Consider the following 17386-nt stretch of genomic DNA (forward strand, 5'->3'; position numbering starts at 1 on the left):
TTCTTTTTGTTATTTATGTTTTATATTAAAAAAATAATAATTATGCTTTAAATTATAATTTCAATTATATATATATATATATATATATATCAACTAATTCTAAATAAAGAATTTTAGCCTGTGTACGTGCAATCTGCTTGGAGTAGCTAAACATATGCATACTATTTAGTTTCTTCATATTCATAATTGCTATTGTTAAGTTTGAAAATATATAATTTGTTTCAATTATTCTAATAAATTAGATATTATTATTATTATTATTATTATTAAAATACTATAACTATTATTTATTTCAAATATTTAATGATCCAATATAAGTAGATATGCATATAAAAATGTATATATATCATAAAAGAAATGTTTGAGATTATATTATGAGTTGCAAATAAATTATTTTCATTGGTTTATTATATTTGCTCGATTGTCTTTGTGGACTATTAAAGACATGGATTTACGAAGGCGAGGCGTACATTCAATAAGTTATTCGAGTTATTTGAGTTGGTTGCTAATGTGAAGTTCTCTATCTTCTCTAAGGTTGCGTGAAATCTTTAATCAAGGTATGAGGTGAGAGAAAGTTTGAATTCAGGAGTGTAAATTAAGTGAGATAAATGGGAAAATCGTATTTCCTATAATTCATTTCGGGTTCGCTATGTACGGCTGAAGCCCTTTGAGTAATAATTGATTAATGAGAAAACTTGAATTTGAGGAGGTTAAAATACGAGTTAGAAACTTTTATAGGGTGTTTGATTTAAATTTTGAAGATTGTGTGGTAGTTGAATTATTATAGAATTATGTATTTGACGTATTTTGTGTTTTGTTTACATCTACCTTGATATTGTTATATGATATCAAATCTGATGAATTGTTATTAATTCAATTTCAATTGAAGTGGTGTGTGTGAATCATTTATTGTTATTATTTGTGAGTGAAAATCATATATTGTTAGAGTTTGTGTATTATGATGATAAATTTTGAATTTAACATATGATTATGAAAATATGCATTGATGATTACTTGTTGACTTATGATGTTACTACCTTGATGAATATCACGAAATGCATATTGTGTTTTATTGAATAGTGATGAATTCGACATGTGCCAATGATGGTTCTCTTAATGGAGTGAGTAACCTAGGCCAACGAGGGGAGAAAATAGATGTTGATAATTTTTGAAGTGGAGATTATTTGGTCATTATATAGGTAGGGCCTGACAAGCCTAGTGATTCCGGGGAAGTACAACTGAATGACTCTGATCGTGGTGGTATGCTGTTGAGCCTTAGGGCAAGATTATTAGACCTTGGAGGTATTCGGGTGGGGAACTCCTAGGTGACTTGGAGGTAGCACTTCAAATGTCGGGAGCTACCATGCAATACATGTTTACCTCGATTGTCGCGTATATGTGTCTCGAGTTGAGTTGAGGGGATGTATGAGGACATGGCCAAATTGAATTGTCCATCCACTTGTGTGGTGGCATAGTATCAAGCCTCCTAACCAAGTACTTCAGAGTTAGAATGGTACCAAAGAAAGAGGAGGAGTCTAGAGTATAAGAGCATGCATAATTTTACTTGATTTGTGTGTTTACTTACTTGATATTGTGGATTGTATCAATGTTTTACCTTGATTATTCTTGTTGATTGTGATTTGAAATGATACGGTGTTTAATACATTTTACATGTTCTTCTCAATTATTTTATACTATTACATGTTTTCGAAGTTCACCCCTCGTTGCTTGTGTTTGGCACTTGTGAGAGCGCAGTCATTTCAGGTTATCGGTTGGTGATCCACGCTCTGATAGGTGATACTATGTGGGAGTAATTTGTCGTATTTTGTTGACTTATGAACTAATTTAGATTTTTGTAAATTTGATTGATCAATTGTGTTATTTTTATCTTTTATTCGGATGTAGAAATTTACTGTCTCTAAGTTTAGAACGTGTTTTTATGTCAGAAATTTTAATATAATAAACCTCAACTATATTCGATACTAAAGAATTTTAAAATGAAAATTTTTATGCAAACATTTTGTGTAAGTGTGAATGTGACGTCCTGAACCTTATAGTTTAAAGAAAAAATTTTATACTCTATTTTGGAACCGCTACGAATCTCTTTCAAAACTAGTGCATTTTACTTTTTATTTCAATTTGGGTTTAGGGTGTCACAGTCTCGTTCTAATCTTATAAATTGGGCCTTTAGTAAAAAGAAGGCAATTTTAATAATTAGAAGTTGGTAAAATAAATTTTTGTCCTTATAACCATATCAATCTACATGATTCACGCAGGCTCTACGCATATCAATCTACATGATGCATATCATTTGGTTAGATTAATTCATGTAACAAGAAAAGAGGTATAGATAGCATGTCACCTTGACATGTTGGACTCAAATATACATTTCGGCAACGATAACACAACAACCACAATTTTGTTCATATAATACATTAATTATAGAACCCAAAATTACAACAACACACAATAATATTTATATTAATTAACATCTATTAATATTTGTCATGTGAGGTTTAGTTGGAATTCATTATAACCGATTAATATATATCAAACCGCACAAATCACAATTATTCCATATATGTATAATTTGGTTTTCACAACCTTGTCACAATTAATAATTATTCATTTTTTAAATTTTTTTAACATAAATATTTTTTCTTATAAAATTTAACTACTTTTATATATTAAATCAAATTCTTATGTAAAATTTTTTTCAAAATATATGACAGACTTTAAATATTCTGAACAAAAAGTACACATATAAAATTTTAGAGTGATAAAAATAAAAATCAAAATATCAATATAATTTTTCAATATTTCGAACTATAGTATAAAAAAAAAATATTAGAACCTCTAATTGGATCCTATGCACGGTGATTGCACAGGTTAAGTTGCGGTTCATAAAACTCAAAATACTAAATAAACCTCGTTCACCAAATAAATAATAAATTATTACAACAAAAACCCAAAAAATCATAAATAAGGCAACTGCTAAGCCTCGTGTATTTGCCTATGTAAATTAATAGCCTCGTGTATTTGCCTATGTAAATTAATAACCTCGCGTGAAGCGTGATGCTCGTGGACATGTCTAGTAATACAAAATTTACTTACTTTGAAATAAATAAATAAATAATGTATGTATGTGCTCCTATTTGCCAATAAACAGATGTATCTTAAGAAATATTCTATAAAATTGATTATATTAACTTAATAAATAATTTTTTATAAAAAATTATTTATTAAATTAATATAAATCAACGTATGGATACTTTAATACAAAATATGGTTTTTTTATATAAATTAATTAAAATAGTTAAATTGTTCAATTACAATATAAAATCACAATAAAAATTTATAAATTATATTTTTTTTACACTAATAAATTAACTTAAAAGCACAAATAATAATATATTAATATATATAAAAAATCATCTAATATTTCACTCCTAATAAAATAATATAGAAAAACAAATACAAATATTTAACCATTTTAGAAGTAACCATTCTTCGTAGATACCCACGTATAGTTGTGGATAAAAGGGTAAAATATGTGGCAAACACAAGACATATAGTTTTTATGCATACCTGAAAATTAAATAAACCAAAATTTTGATTACTTGTTAGTTAGATCCAAATCGACATGTAATGATAATTGTACATGTCAATATCTGTATTATAATTCTCTTTATATATATGTTAATATATTAATATTTTTTATGATGGAATTTTGCAATATACATACTTATGAGTTAATGTAATAATATTTTTTTTGGACAAAAAAATAAGAAAATTTTACGTAATTGTAATAAATAAATAAAGGTTAAGTAAATTTTTAGTGTTTATAACATTATAAAATTTTATTTTTAATCCTCTAAATTTATTTTCAACCTTTTAGTCTTTAAAAAAATTTATTTATTCACTTTTAATCTTAGTTTTAAATAGTTTTGTAGAAAATTGATTTATTAGTCTCTCAAAAAAATCTATATAAAATTAAAATAAAGATTAAAAGTCAATAAACTTAAAATATCATAATTCTGTAGTAATTAAAATGATATTTAACTCTTAAAAGATAATATTTGTAGATAAATAATTTTTTATTTAGAAAATATTATCTATAGATATCTACTGCTACTCGAAAATGCTAACAAAAATCTGTTAAATATCTATTAAACAAATATTCACACAAACATAAATAAAGTACGAATGTTATTTTTATTCAACTAATACAATCGCGGATGAGCATGGATAGCATATGTATAGGTCCCGTTTTTTTATTTAGTAGTCATAGTAATATACACTTATATTTAATGATAATAATTTATTTGAAAGGTATAAATTTATTAATCAGGTGTTATCATTTTATTTTATTGTAATATTTATATTCATCATAAATTATTTGGATGATTTGTTTATTATAATTTTATGTTTTTGTCTATATTTGTTGACTTGAACATGTCTAAAAATAATCTTATGGTCCTCTAAAATAGAAGAAAAAAAATAATTGATAATACTAAATCTTAAAAGCGTATTAAAGATATTAGACATTTATGATCCAAGAACATATAAAAATCTTAGAAGTCATACTAAATAAATTAATAATTAATTGTCATGAAAAAAATATGTCAATTGTCAATAATTCTAATGATACTTTTAGTAGGCACTAATTCACATCATCATATTACATTTGTTATTATTCAAACGGTAACTTATTTATTTGCAAGAATTGGAAAATGTTATTTTGTTATTGTTGTTGGTTATTTGGTAGAGGTCATAAAATAAATAACTTCACAATTGAAAGTTTTAATGATTTGAAACATTTCTTTGTATTTGAAATATAGAAAACTATATATATTAGGAAATTAATATTTAGTTATAGATTAGTAATAGCCTTTGTAAAAGCTTGGTGTTATCATATTCAAAAAAATTTCTCATTTGTAGTATTTTCTCTTTCATTAATATTAAAGAGTTTTAAATTGTAATATATTTTTCTAAATTGAAACTATTAAAATTTTATTTGTGATTACTATACCATAAAATAGATTAAATAATATTTGATGGATTAAATAAGTCGTTAGTCCTTCTAAAATTTTAAAATTTTGATTTTAGTTCCTATTTAAAAAAATATTTATTAGTCCTATAAAATTATCATGCGAGCAATTTTAGTCCCTTTTGAAATGTCACCAACTATTTTTGAATATCTTTTTAGCCGTTATGTTTACAATATTATAAAAAATTATTCCATAAAAAAGAGTTCAAAACTCAATTTTTAAATTCATATTTTCGTTATATTTATCTAGTGTTTATAGCGTTTAAAAAATTCACATTTAATTCATTCAAAGTTAAAAAAAATTAAATTTTTATGTTGGAATATTTTGTAATATTTAAACATATTTGCAAAAACTTGTTCAAAAATATACTTCTAAAAAATCGTTCAAAAATGTACTTGCATGATAACTTTATAGATAGTAAAAAATGTGATATTATTTATTGAGACTAAAAACAAAACTTTATAGGGACTAAAACCTTACTAACTAACACTAAATTACGTTTTTGAGGATAATATAATAAACAATATTTGATTAAACTAATTTTTAAAACATAAATTTAATGAGCATATTAACAATGTAAAAAATTTACTTATCATACAACGGAAAACTACTGTCTTATCATATTATACCATTAATTATAAAATACCCATACAAAAGTGAGATGTTCATGTACCTTTCAATCACTTTCACCAGTAGTACTTCCCCAAACAACCTTAACCAATAGAATTGTCTTTCCCCTTAATTATTTGGTCTTTCAATCTTCACTCTGTAGCGGTAAATTCTTAAAAGTAATTTTTTTTTAGACTTCGTCTGACTCAATTACATGCGAAGGATCATAATGTACTTGTGAAGTTGCGACACGTGAAATACACTATAAAGATTAGAAAGAGACGAAGATAACACGATCTGATATTCTATGTAACTAACATATTAAGGCCCTATGAATCAAGGAGTAAGCTTTTTCATTTTTAACACCCGACCAACCTAAATCGTTAGAGTAACTCTTAGAAATACACGATCACCCTATTGAAACTCAATGGCTTTCTTTCTTTTATCGTGGTAACTCTTTTGCCTACTCTAAAACGCTTTCAACTTTTCATGAATCATTCTCACTTTATCAGTAGTATGTTGGAAAATCTCAGGTCCTAACACAAGGTTGTACAATTCTCAAACCAACATAGAGGGGTTCTACTTCTTCCATACAATGCCTCAAAAGGGGTCATGTCAATACTAGAGTTGAAACTATTATTGTAGGTGAACTCTATAAGTGGAAAAAATCTATCCCAACTCCCACTTTGCTCTAACACACAAGCTCTCAACAAGTCTACTAGGGATTAATTGGTTCGTTCAATCTGACCATCCGTTTGTGGGTGATAGGCTAAACTCATCCTAAGGTTGGTACCCAAAGTGCTCGACAAACTTTCCTAAACATATAAGTAAATATTGGGTCTTTATCTAACACTATACTTAATGGAGTCCTTTGCAACTTCACAATTTCTTTTATGTATAGCTTGGTTAGCTTCTCCATAAAATAATTTATGCTCATTGTAATAAAATGAGCATATTTAGTTAGTTTATCATAATAATCCAATACTCTTTTGAAGTTAGAAGTAAACCTACAATAGACTCCATAGAGATATTATCCCACTTCCATTAAGCAATACTCAAAGATTGCATCAAACTTAAACTTTTCTAGGACTCTACCTTAGATATTCTGACAGGTTAAACAATTATACACAAACTCAAACACGTCCTTTTTCATTATAAGCCACCAAAATATCTTCTTAAGGTCTTTATACATTTTTCGTAGCTCTAAATTGAATACTTAGACAACTTCTATATTTTTCCTCTAAGATCAACTTTGCTAACTCGTCTACATCATGTAAACACATTCTATCTTTAAATCTCAAAATTCCATCCACGCCCATCTTAAAATCAGGTTCTCTCCATTGGTTAATCAATTCTAATTATCCAGAAGGTGTAAATCCAACTTCTTACTCTTTTTATTCTCTTATAATAGTCCATTAGTCACCTTTGACATTCCCAACTTAATATTTATTGGTGAAACTTCACAAACTAAACTAAGATCTCTAAACTGCTCCAACAACTCACTATGTTTAACCATTAAAGCAGACACACTCAAAGACCTCTTACTCAAGGAATCGACCACTACATTGGCCTTTCTAGGGTACTTTTTTTATCAGACATAGTTAAGCTCAAAATCAAAATCCTTAAGAAATTTCATCCATCTATGCTGCCTCATATTCAACTATGTTTGATCAAAAGGGTACTTAAGGCTCTTATGGTCACTAAAAACCTCAAATCTAGATATATACAATTAATGTCTCCCCATCTTAAGCGTAAAGACAAGGGTTACTAGTTCTAAGTCGTGGGTAGGGTAGTTCATTTCATGAATCTTAAGTCTAAGAAGTGTAAGCGACAACCTTCCTATTATGCATAAGGATTCACTTGGGTTAGGCAACACTATGATCGATGTTGAGGTCATTTGTTTCTTAAGCTCTTGGAAACTATTCTCACATTAGAAATCCCACACAAACAACCTCCCTTTACGGGTCAAAGTAGTTAAAGGTAAGGCCTACTTGGAGTGCCATTCTATAAACCTACGATAATAACCTGCTAATCCTAGAAAACTCTTAATCTCAGTCATTGAATTAGACATTTTTCGTTCTAAGAAAGTTTCCACCTTGGTAGGATCAACGGATATTCCACCTCTTGAAATTACATGTCCTAAGAAACTCACTTCCTATAACCAAAATTCACACTTAGACATCTTGTCAAATGATTGTTTCTCCTTAAATGTCGGAAAGACTATTCTCAAATGTTCGACATGCTCTTTCTTAGTCTTCGAGTACACTTTGATATCATCTATGAACTCAAAACTACAAAGGAAACTAGGTAAGGATGAAAGCTTCAATTCATGTAATCCACAAACACGACTGGTGCATTAGTGATGTGGATTTGGGTTTATTCCACAAGTGATTAAAGTAACAAATGAAAGAGGGAAAGAACAAAACACATGAGTTAGGTTGATAAGATGTCGAAGGAAGGCACCACAACCTAGAATATTGATAAGCCAACCAGAAATTGTCATAATGGTAAAGAAGCCATTGATAAGATTCAAACAAGTTTTAATTCAAGAGTGTCATTCTATAAACCTACGATAATAACCTGCTAATCCTAGAAAACTCTTAATCTCAGTCATTGAATTAGACATTTTCCGTTCTAAGAAAGTTTCCACCTTGGTAGGATCAACGGATATTCCACCTCTTGAAATTACATGTCCTAAGAAACTCACTTCCTCTAACCAAAATTCACACTTAGACATCTTGTCAAATAATTGTTTCTCCTTAAATGTCGGAAAGACTATTCTCAAATGTTCGACATGCTCTTTCTTAGTCTTCGAGTACCCTTAGATATCATCTATGAACTCAAAACTACAAAGGAATCTAGGTAAGGATGAAAGCTTCAATTCATGTAATCCACGAACACAATTGGTGCATTAATGATGTGAATTTGAGTTGATTCCACAAGTGATTAAAGTTACAAATGAAAGGGGGGAAAGAACAAAACACATGGGTTAGGTTGATAAGATGTCAAAGGAAGGCACCACAACCTAGAAGATTCATAAGCCAACCACGAATTGTCATAATGGTAAAGAAGCCATTGATAAGATTCAAACAAGTTTTAATTCAAGAACTCAAAGAAGACACTTAACTCACTTGCCATTCTCATGAGGGAAAACTTATGTAGCATACCCGAGTTTTGGGTGAGAGCCAGAGGGCAGATAGAAAACCAAAAAACCTGATATAACTTATATATATATATATATGAGTAGGTTGGTTACAAAACTATGTGTAGCAGACTTTGCTAAAGTTGTTAAGAGGTCATTGTTTCAGCTACACACGTTTTCCTGTGGCTTTGTTTCTTTATTTTATTTTAATAGAAAAAAGTAAATATTTTATATATTAATAATTTAAATAAATTATTAAGACAAATACACATAGAAACTATCATAACAATAAATATATATATATATATATATATTTTATTATAATATTATTAAAATATATTGATAAGAAATTTGGGGTCTTACATGGAACATATTTTAATAAGATCGATATAATCAATGTACATTCTCCATTTATTATTGGAATTTTTAGGAAGAAGAACGTTAGTACGTCAAGTAATGTACTTAGTATGAGAAACGAAATTGTACTTAGCATGAGAAACGAAAATGCATTTCAAGAGATCGTTGGTAGCTAAAGATTGCTTCCAACATTGCTAGATCACCCACCATAAAAAAGAATCTATGGACAACTGAGCAGGTACAACAACATTGTAGAGCATACATATTGCGCTTGATTGGGGGTTTGGTGATCCCTAACAAATCTTGCAATAGAGTTTATTTGATGTATCTCTCTTGTTGAAACATCTTCAACGTGTTCGACTATATAGTTAGGGTTTAGCCTGTTTGGCAAACTTATACAGATAAATGTGTCGTGCAACCGCACCATTCTATGCCTGTATGGGTGGATGTATATTGCTCCTTAAATCTTGGGTTTGGTATCACATGTTGTTCATTAACCCTCATTGCACTAGAGATATATCATTTTCACTAGCAAAACGGTAAAACACTTTTCATATTAACCCAATAAATTATGTATAATGTACTTGCCAAACTTGCTAAATAATAGTTTTATATTCTTTTACTATATGGATTAACAGGGACTAATTTATTATGGAACTCCATACGAGGATCTTGTCAATTATAAATCAAACATTGATCACATGCAACATTATCAAATTTAAAATTTCATTGTTCAATAAAATTTATACTACTTATAATTGTGTCACCTTACTAATATGTATTTTATTTTTTCTAAATCATATGAATGCCCTACAGGGGTCTTGAAACAATAATATTTCAAAACAATAGTAAATTTCATTGTGTCACCTTACTAATGTATTTCAAAACAATAGTATTTTAGTACATAATTAGAAAATGGTAATAGCATGGAATTTAATTTTGTTTGCAGTGGTAGTATAAAAAAACAAAAACAAAAAGCCTTATTTCTACACTGCATCCCCCAGGGCACATTTCATTATCTAAATTCTAACATTATGCAACCACCATTTATTGTATCAATGTAGGTGAAGCTAACGGATATTATAAAACTGGTAGATCTTGGAATTCTAATTTAAAATAGTTATGTTCTCACGTCTTTTTTGAGTATTTATGTTCTCACTGTTCCCAGCGCCACATCCTAACAGTACGTTGATTGATAAATTGATTTTAAGTATTTAAATTAATTTTGGTATAATTTGATGTGTTCATTTAGAATTGATTTGACCTTTTAAAATTTATTTATGTACATACTTTTTTATATGGAAATTTATTGTTATCACTCATATATTAACGTATTTAAATATAAATTATTTTATTTAAATTTATTTTAATTAAAATCAATTTAATTTAAAATTCAAATCAATTTCTTTTTAAACAAAACAAGTAATAAATTAGTTTGGTAATATTTATGTAAATGAAAAAGGAGAAATTATTATAAATAACGATGAAAATAAGGACTATGTATAACAACTTTTAAAGGTGCGGTTAGAATTTTACTTCTGGAGATTTTTAAATCAAATTCTTACTACTGAATTGACATTTTATGAACAAATAAATTAGTTTGATAATTGAAATATTAATACAGTTATGCATGTAGACTATCGCCATCTGCTCTCTACCTCTCTAATTTGTCTTCATCTTTTTTATTTTAGAAGATGGATGATTTAAGACAATTTTTTTTGTCCGAAATCACTTCTCTTCATCGTTTTTTCTCTATCATTTTACCTAAATAAGTAATTTTTTTATAAATCAATTTTTTTCTTCATACTTTTCTATTATCTGGTCAACTAAATGACGTTTGATTTTTCTGTCTTGTTGCGGTGTGCATTTTGTTCAAATTTACAAATTTACTTTGGTCTACTACATAGAGATTCAATCAATGACTTCAACATCATCAACGTTGCAGATTATGAGGCATGAGTATTCATATATCACTTTAATTTTATGAAATTTGTAAACATTTTGTCGTTTTATACTATTAAATCGACTGTTGTGAGGTTGTTTGCAGATTTACCCTTATCGATTTTAGTAAATTTATATGTGTATTCTCAATTAGAGGTGAGAATAGGTCAGACTAGGCCAGACTTTGAAGGACCTAAGCATGACCTACAATTAATTTTTTAGGCCTACGGCCTATCATAGGCTTTTTTTTGTCTGACATGACCTTGTTAAAAGTCTGGTCTGGCCTGGAAGCCTATTTAAAAGCCTTATTCATATTAAAACATTTAAATGATCTACTCATACCACATGATGTTCTCCACGTATCAATATCAATGTACATATCTATATATATTAAACAAAAAATAATTTTTCTAACAAAATAATTTTAAAAAAAATTTGAAACAAACATCCTTTAAACCCTAAAATATAATTTTTGGTTTCAAAGAATAAATTTTTTTCTGAAACAAACGCACCCATTGTTAGCTTTCAACCAAATATGGAATAACTATTGAGTGATTAACTAATTGAATGACTACCGGATATGGAGTGACTATCAAATATGGAACGGCTATCGAAAATGGAATGACTACTGAGTGATTGCCTAATTGATAGAATTTAAAATAGGAAATAATATTATTAACATAATAATAAAAAATAACATTAATAAATAATATTATATATATCGGTCTGTCAAGCATAAATAGGTTTTAAAAATAGTCTGAGCCTAACCCTTTTATTAAATAGGTCAGGTCAGACCATAAGCTCGTGACGGACGGTTTAGTCTATTTCTATCCCTATTCTCAATAGCTCTTTTACTTTGAATTGATAAAAATAGTTTTTTATGAAATAAATAAATTAATTATGTGTGCAGTTTTAGAATCTAAACTTCAAGATTTGTTCTATTTGTTAACATTGTGATTTTCAAAATAATGGAATTTGAGATACAAATATAATTTTTTTATGCTCATTGAATTAGTTTAAGAGTGTGTGGAGAACGATATGCGTTCGAATTTTTCAGGAAGAGTCAAAGACAGAGATGGAGAGACTAAATTCTCCATGTCAATGTCATCTATGATATTTTAGATATCTTGTAAGAGTCATGAATTTTTTATTGTCCTATTTTTATAAGTATATATATATATATATATATATATATATATATATATATATATAAAAGCTAAAGAATTCTTGAAAGACTAGATGTCTAATTGTGTCAATTTATAGAGAATTTTCACTGAAAGTAAATAAAAAATTTATCTTTTGCTTATGAATAATAATAAGTTGGTGTCTCAAATTTTCCTTTTTAGAATGTCTGAAATTTTGTATAAACTTTATAATAGGAATTTTTTTTATTATTATATCCTTTTTAAAAATATTTGATATCAAATTGTCCCACATTGAAAAAAAAATACTAAAATGTCATATTTTTTGAACTCAATACATAATCGCATTCTTGCATGCGACATTTTGAAAAAAAAAATTTCAATGCAATAGAAGGCCACATCCTGGAGATGCGACAATGTATTGGTTTAAAAAAAATTATTTTAGCTATTAGAAAATTATTTATTTAATAAATTAAAAATAATTATAATATTTTTAAAAACAAAATATTATTGATAAAATAAAATACATTAAATTGAAGAAAAAAATGTGTTGACTAGATGTGCTTAAACAAATAATGTGTAATATTAATTTAACAACTCCTCTCTTATTTTATAAATAAATTTAAATTATTTTAACAATTGTCTTTTATTTTGAAATTAAGTTAGTAAATTAATTATATTATGTTCACAACTTCTTCCTATTTTTTCTCCGTATCAAATAAATCAAAATTATTAATGTAGGATATCATAGGACCTTCTATTGCATTGGAAAAAAAAAAAATTTCAAGACATCACAGGCCTATGATGCGATGATGTATTGGATTCAAAAAGTAGGACAGTCTTATTTTTTTTTTTAATGTAGGACAATTTGATATCAAATTTATAAAAAAAAATATAATAATAAAAATACCACATTAAAAAAATAGTTAAAAGTCCAATTTCAGTTGAAACATAAAAAAATACCACATTATAAAAACATAAAATAAAATTTTCTATTTAATTATTTTAATATGATGATGTAATAATTTTTTAAAAATATTTTAGCTTAAAAATTAAATTTGTTAATTATTTATTTGTAATTAAAAAATTATGCCAATAAAAATTTAAAATCTTATATAGCCCGCATCTCTCTAACACCTTAACGGTCGACCGTAAGTTGCATACCCCGTTGGCATACTAAATGATGTGTATAATTGACGATGAAAATAGACGCTAGTTTGTGCAGAGGTTTTAACCCTGACACGTCCCGTGCCAAAATAAAAAATAAATAAATAAATAAATATAATAATAATAATTAATAATAATAAATAAATAATAAATTAACTCCACTCACTCTCACTCTCTTTCCATCTCACTCTCTCATTTTCTCCAAATTTTTCTCTCTCTCCCTCTTGGCACACACTCCCCACCCCCCTTTTTTTTTGTTTTTTCTTTCTTTCTTTTCCTTCCCTTCTCATTGCTTCTTCTCACTCTATTACTCAAACCCTCAATCCTTAAAAGAGATTTAACGTCCCCACAAGCTTAATTTCTCAAACTCCTACAAATTCTTTTGGTTGGGATTTTTGGGTTAGGGTTTGTGTTCTAAGGAAGGAAAATGGTACCCATCTCTTGAAAGTGGTTTATTGAGACTCATTGAGGTAAATGCACAACTCTAATCCTAGTATGAATTCATAGAAAAATGTAGTTTTGAGTAAAAATCTTATTTTGTGCTTAGAGTATATTTAAATGATGTTGATGGTTTCCTAGAGGTAGTTAAACTTTAGAATAAATTTCTCTAAAGTCTTGGAAATATTTTTTATACTCAGATTTGTCAACGGAGACCTTGTCGGCTACTCTGAGAGTTGTTGGAGAGCAAACTTAGATGATTCTCCATAACTGTGAGTTGACGACGATCATCGTCATATATTTTTATACTGCTATTATTATTATTATTATTTTACTTGTTTTCTATATTAAAGTATTTATTGAAAAATTTGGGAAACACAACCTTTGAATTTTATCTCGATTTCGTCAATTATTTAATTTAACGGTCGTTGTTATATAATATGTTATTATTTTGATTTGCGTATGAGCTACAGTATTTAAATCTTGAATTGTTATGCAATTGAGTATGTTTTTCATGAATTACGATGAAATGATTTTAAATGCGTGTTTTGGGAAATCGGTGTTATTGTTATTAAATCGTTAACTGCGTTAGGTGCACCTAGTTACCTCGTGTTGATTAAGGAGACCGTTAGATGGAGCCGCCCCTGGAGAAATGTCATCCGTAGGAGGAGAGGGCTATCAACGTGATGTAAGCTCCCTAATTGATACGTGACGATGCGTTTCGGGATTGAGAGGAGAGGGCCATCCGTTAGATGGAGCCGCCCCTAAGGGAAAGGCCACCCTTATGATGAAAGGGCTATCAATGAGATAAAGCCGCCTCTTGGTTCTAAAAAATTTGTATTATTACTTGTTTGATTTTTATAATGATTTTATGGTTGTTCATTTTGATTTCGTTTCGTTATTCACTGGATTTTAATATTTCTGTCAAGCGGTTAAACAGTTATCCGTGCCTTTTGTGTTTCCCTCCTAATTGATGGTGGTTGTTGTCTCCTCACAAAGTCTTTGTGACTTACCCCTTTATGTTGCTTATTTTTTTCAGATTCGCAAGCAGCTGAGTAGGAATCTGTTATTTGATTCAAGTCTCAACATACTTCTTTTTTTTTTGGTAGGCCTCTTTGACCGAGGACCATTTTTGTAACGTTTGTTGAGTCTATGTAATTGCAGCTATTTTGGAGTCTAGAAAGTCTATTTAGTTTTTTTTGAGAAGTGTATTAAGCAATTTGATTTTGTTATTTGAATTATGACTGGATTGAAAGCTGAACAAGGATTTTACAAAATTTGGGAATGTTGAAGTTACAGAGGATACTCTGTCGAAATTTCGAGAAAAAGCATATATATATATATTTTTAAACAGTTAAAGAGCGATTTAGTTGTTTAATTGTTAAGTTAATTGATAGGCTTGCCAGGCTAGGAGTATAGCTTGTGCGCCGGTCACGGCATTAAATTTTTGGGTCGTGACAAAGTTGGTATCAGAGCCAGGTTGTAGGTCCTAATAGCTGCAAACATAGGGTGATAATAGATTCTTGTCAGTAAATTGTGTACCCGGGCACAAATTACTTGCAAGGGCTATTAGCACTCTATGAGAGTCTCATCTGTTGTCTAAATATGAGTTTAAATTCATCATAACTATCTCTCCACAATTTCTTGTCGCCTTATTCAATCTTTGATCAATGTTCTTTGAATAGGTGAAAATGCCACCCAAGACTAGGAATCCTACTATAAGGGAAATTGTTGATGAGTCAATTTCTCAAGCTCAAGGCGCTCGTTAACGATGTCGTGTGTTAGTTCGTGCTCAAAATAGGCGTAGAGCTAATGTTGGCGGACGTTGTTTGAATGTTGATGTTGAGGTACCTAGGAGGAGGCGCGGAAATCCAGCCATGGAAGAGTTTGCTGCTGGTGTGTAGGGGTTACAACAGGTTGTGCAACAACTTGTTGGGGTTGTCGTTGGACAACAATAGGAGGGTGATCAAAGGCATGAAAATGTCAATGGTCAACAAGAGGTTAGACAAGTTGAGCGTCAGACAACTGCTGCAACGAGGGGTATTGAGGTTACTTTACCAGACTTCATGAAGCTTAAACCCCCTACTTTTTCTGGGTCTAGTGCAACTGAGGATCCACAATAATTCATTGACAGTCTAGAGCGGCTTTGGAGAGCATTGGGTTGTTCTGAGGCAAGAGCAGTAGAACTGACATCATTTCAACTAATAGGCGTGGCACGTGATTGGTTTGATATAGTGTCACATGGTAGACAAGTGGGGTCACCTCCGTTAGCATAGAGAGAGTTTTCTCAGTTGTTTATGGCTCGTTTTCTTCCGGAGAGTGTTAGAGATGGATTAGCTCATGAGTTTGAGCGATTGGAGCAAACAGAGAGTATGACAGTTTCAGAGTATAGTGCTCGTTTTACACAGCTCTCCAGACATGCTCCTTATCCTATCACTGAGGAGATGTGTGTTAAGAGGTTCATTAGAGGATTGAAGGATTATTTATTTAGATCTTTGGTTGGGTCGAATTGTTCTACTTTTGCTGAGGTTTTGAGTTTGGCTCTTTTGATTGAGCAACGACAGAAGGAAAAAGGAGGCAATAGACAAGATTCACATAAGAAGCAAAGGATTGAAGGATCTTAGAGTAATTATTCAAACCGCGGTGGTGGATCTATGTTTGGTTATCAGGGGCAACAAGGACTCATGTCTCAAAGGGGTGGTCATAGTGGGCAGTCTTCTAGGACAATGTAGATTCGTAGATCAGATTCTGGAGCAGCATCACAATCCATTTTCCCTCAGAGACATTCTGGTGTTTCAGCTACACGATGTTCTACTTGTGGTAGGTTTCACTTCGGGAATTGTTCTAGAGATGGTAATGTTAAGGTGTGCTACCAATGTGGCCAAATAGGTCACATCAGGAGGGATTGTCATGTAGATACGACACATCCATCCTCTAGTTATGCATCAGCACCAACAGCTTTGGCATCTTCTCAGACTCATTCTGCATTTGTGCGTCAGAGTGGAAATTCTTATGTTAGGGGTTCAGGAACATTTCAGTAGCGAGGTAGAGGATTTGGTGGTAGAGGTCAGATACCAGCAGGAAGAGGTCAGGCTCGAGTGTTTGCTTTGACTCGTCAGGATGCTCAGACATCCAATGCAGTAGTTACAGGTATACTTTCTATATGTTCTAGAGATGCTCATGTATTGTTTGATCCTAAAGCTACACATTCTTTTGTATCCTCGTGGTTGCTACTCAACTTGGTAAATGTTCATCTTCTTTAGAAGAGCCTTTAGTTCTAGCTACACCTGTTGGTGGAAATTTGCTTGCTAAGTCGTTGTATCGTTCTTGTGATGTAATTATTGATGACAAGGTGTTGCCGGTAGATTTAATAGTTATTGACTTGATAGATTTCGATGTGATTTTGGGTATGGATTGGTTGGCTTTGCATCATGCCACTTTGGATTGTCATAACAAAGTGGTGAAATTTGAGATACCAGGACAACCAGTCTTCTCGTTTCAAGGAGGACGTGGTTGGGTACCACATAACCAAATCTCAG

Source organism: Cicer arietinum, chromosome 7, assembly GCF_000331145.2.
Source record: "Cicer arietinum cultivar CDC Frontier isolate Library 1 chromosome 7, Cicar.CDCFrontier_v2.0, whole genome shotgun sequence".
Taxonomy (NCBI): domain Eukaryota; kingdom Viridiplantae; phylum Streptophyta; class Magnoliopsida; order Fabales; family Fabaceae; genus Cicer; species Cicer arietinum.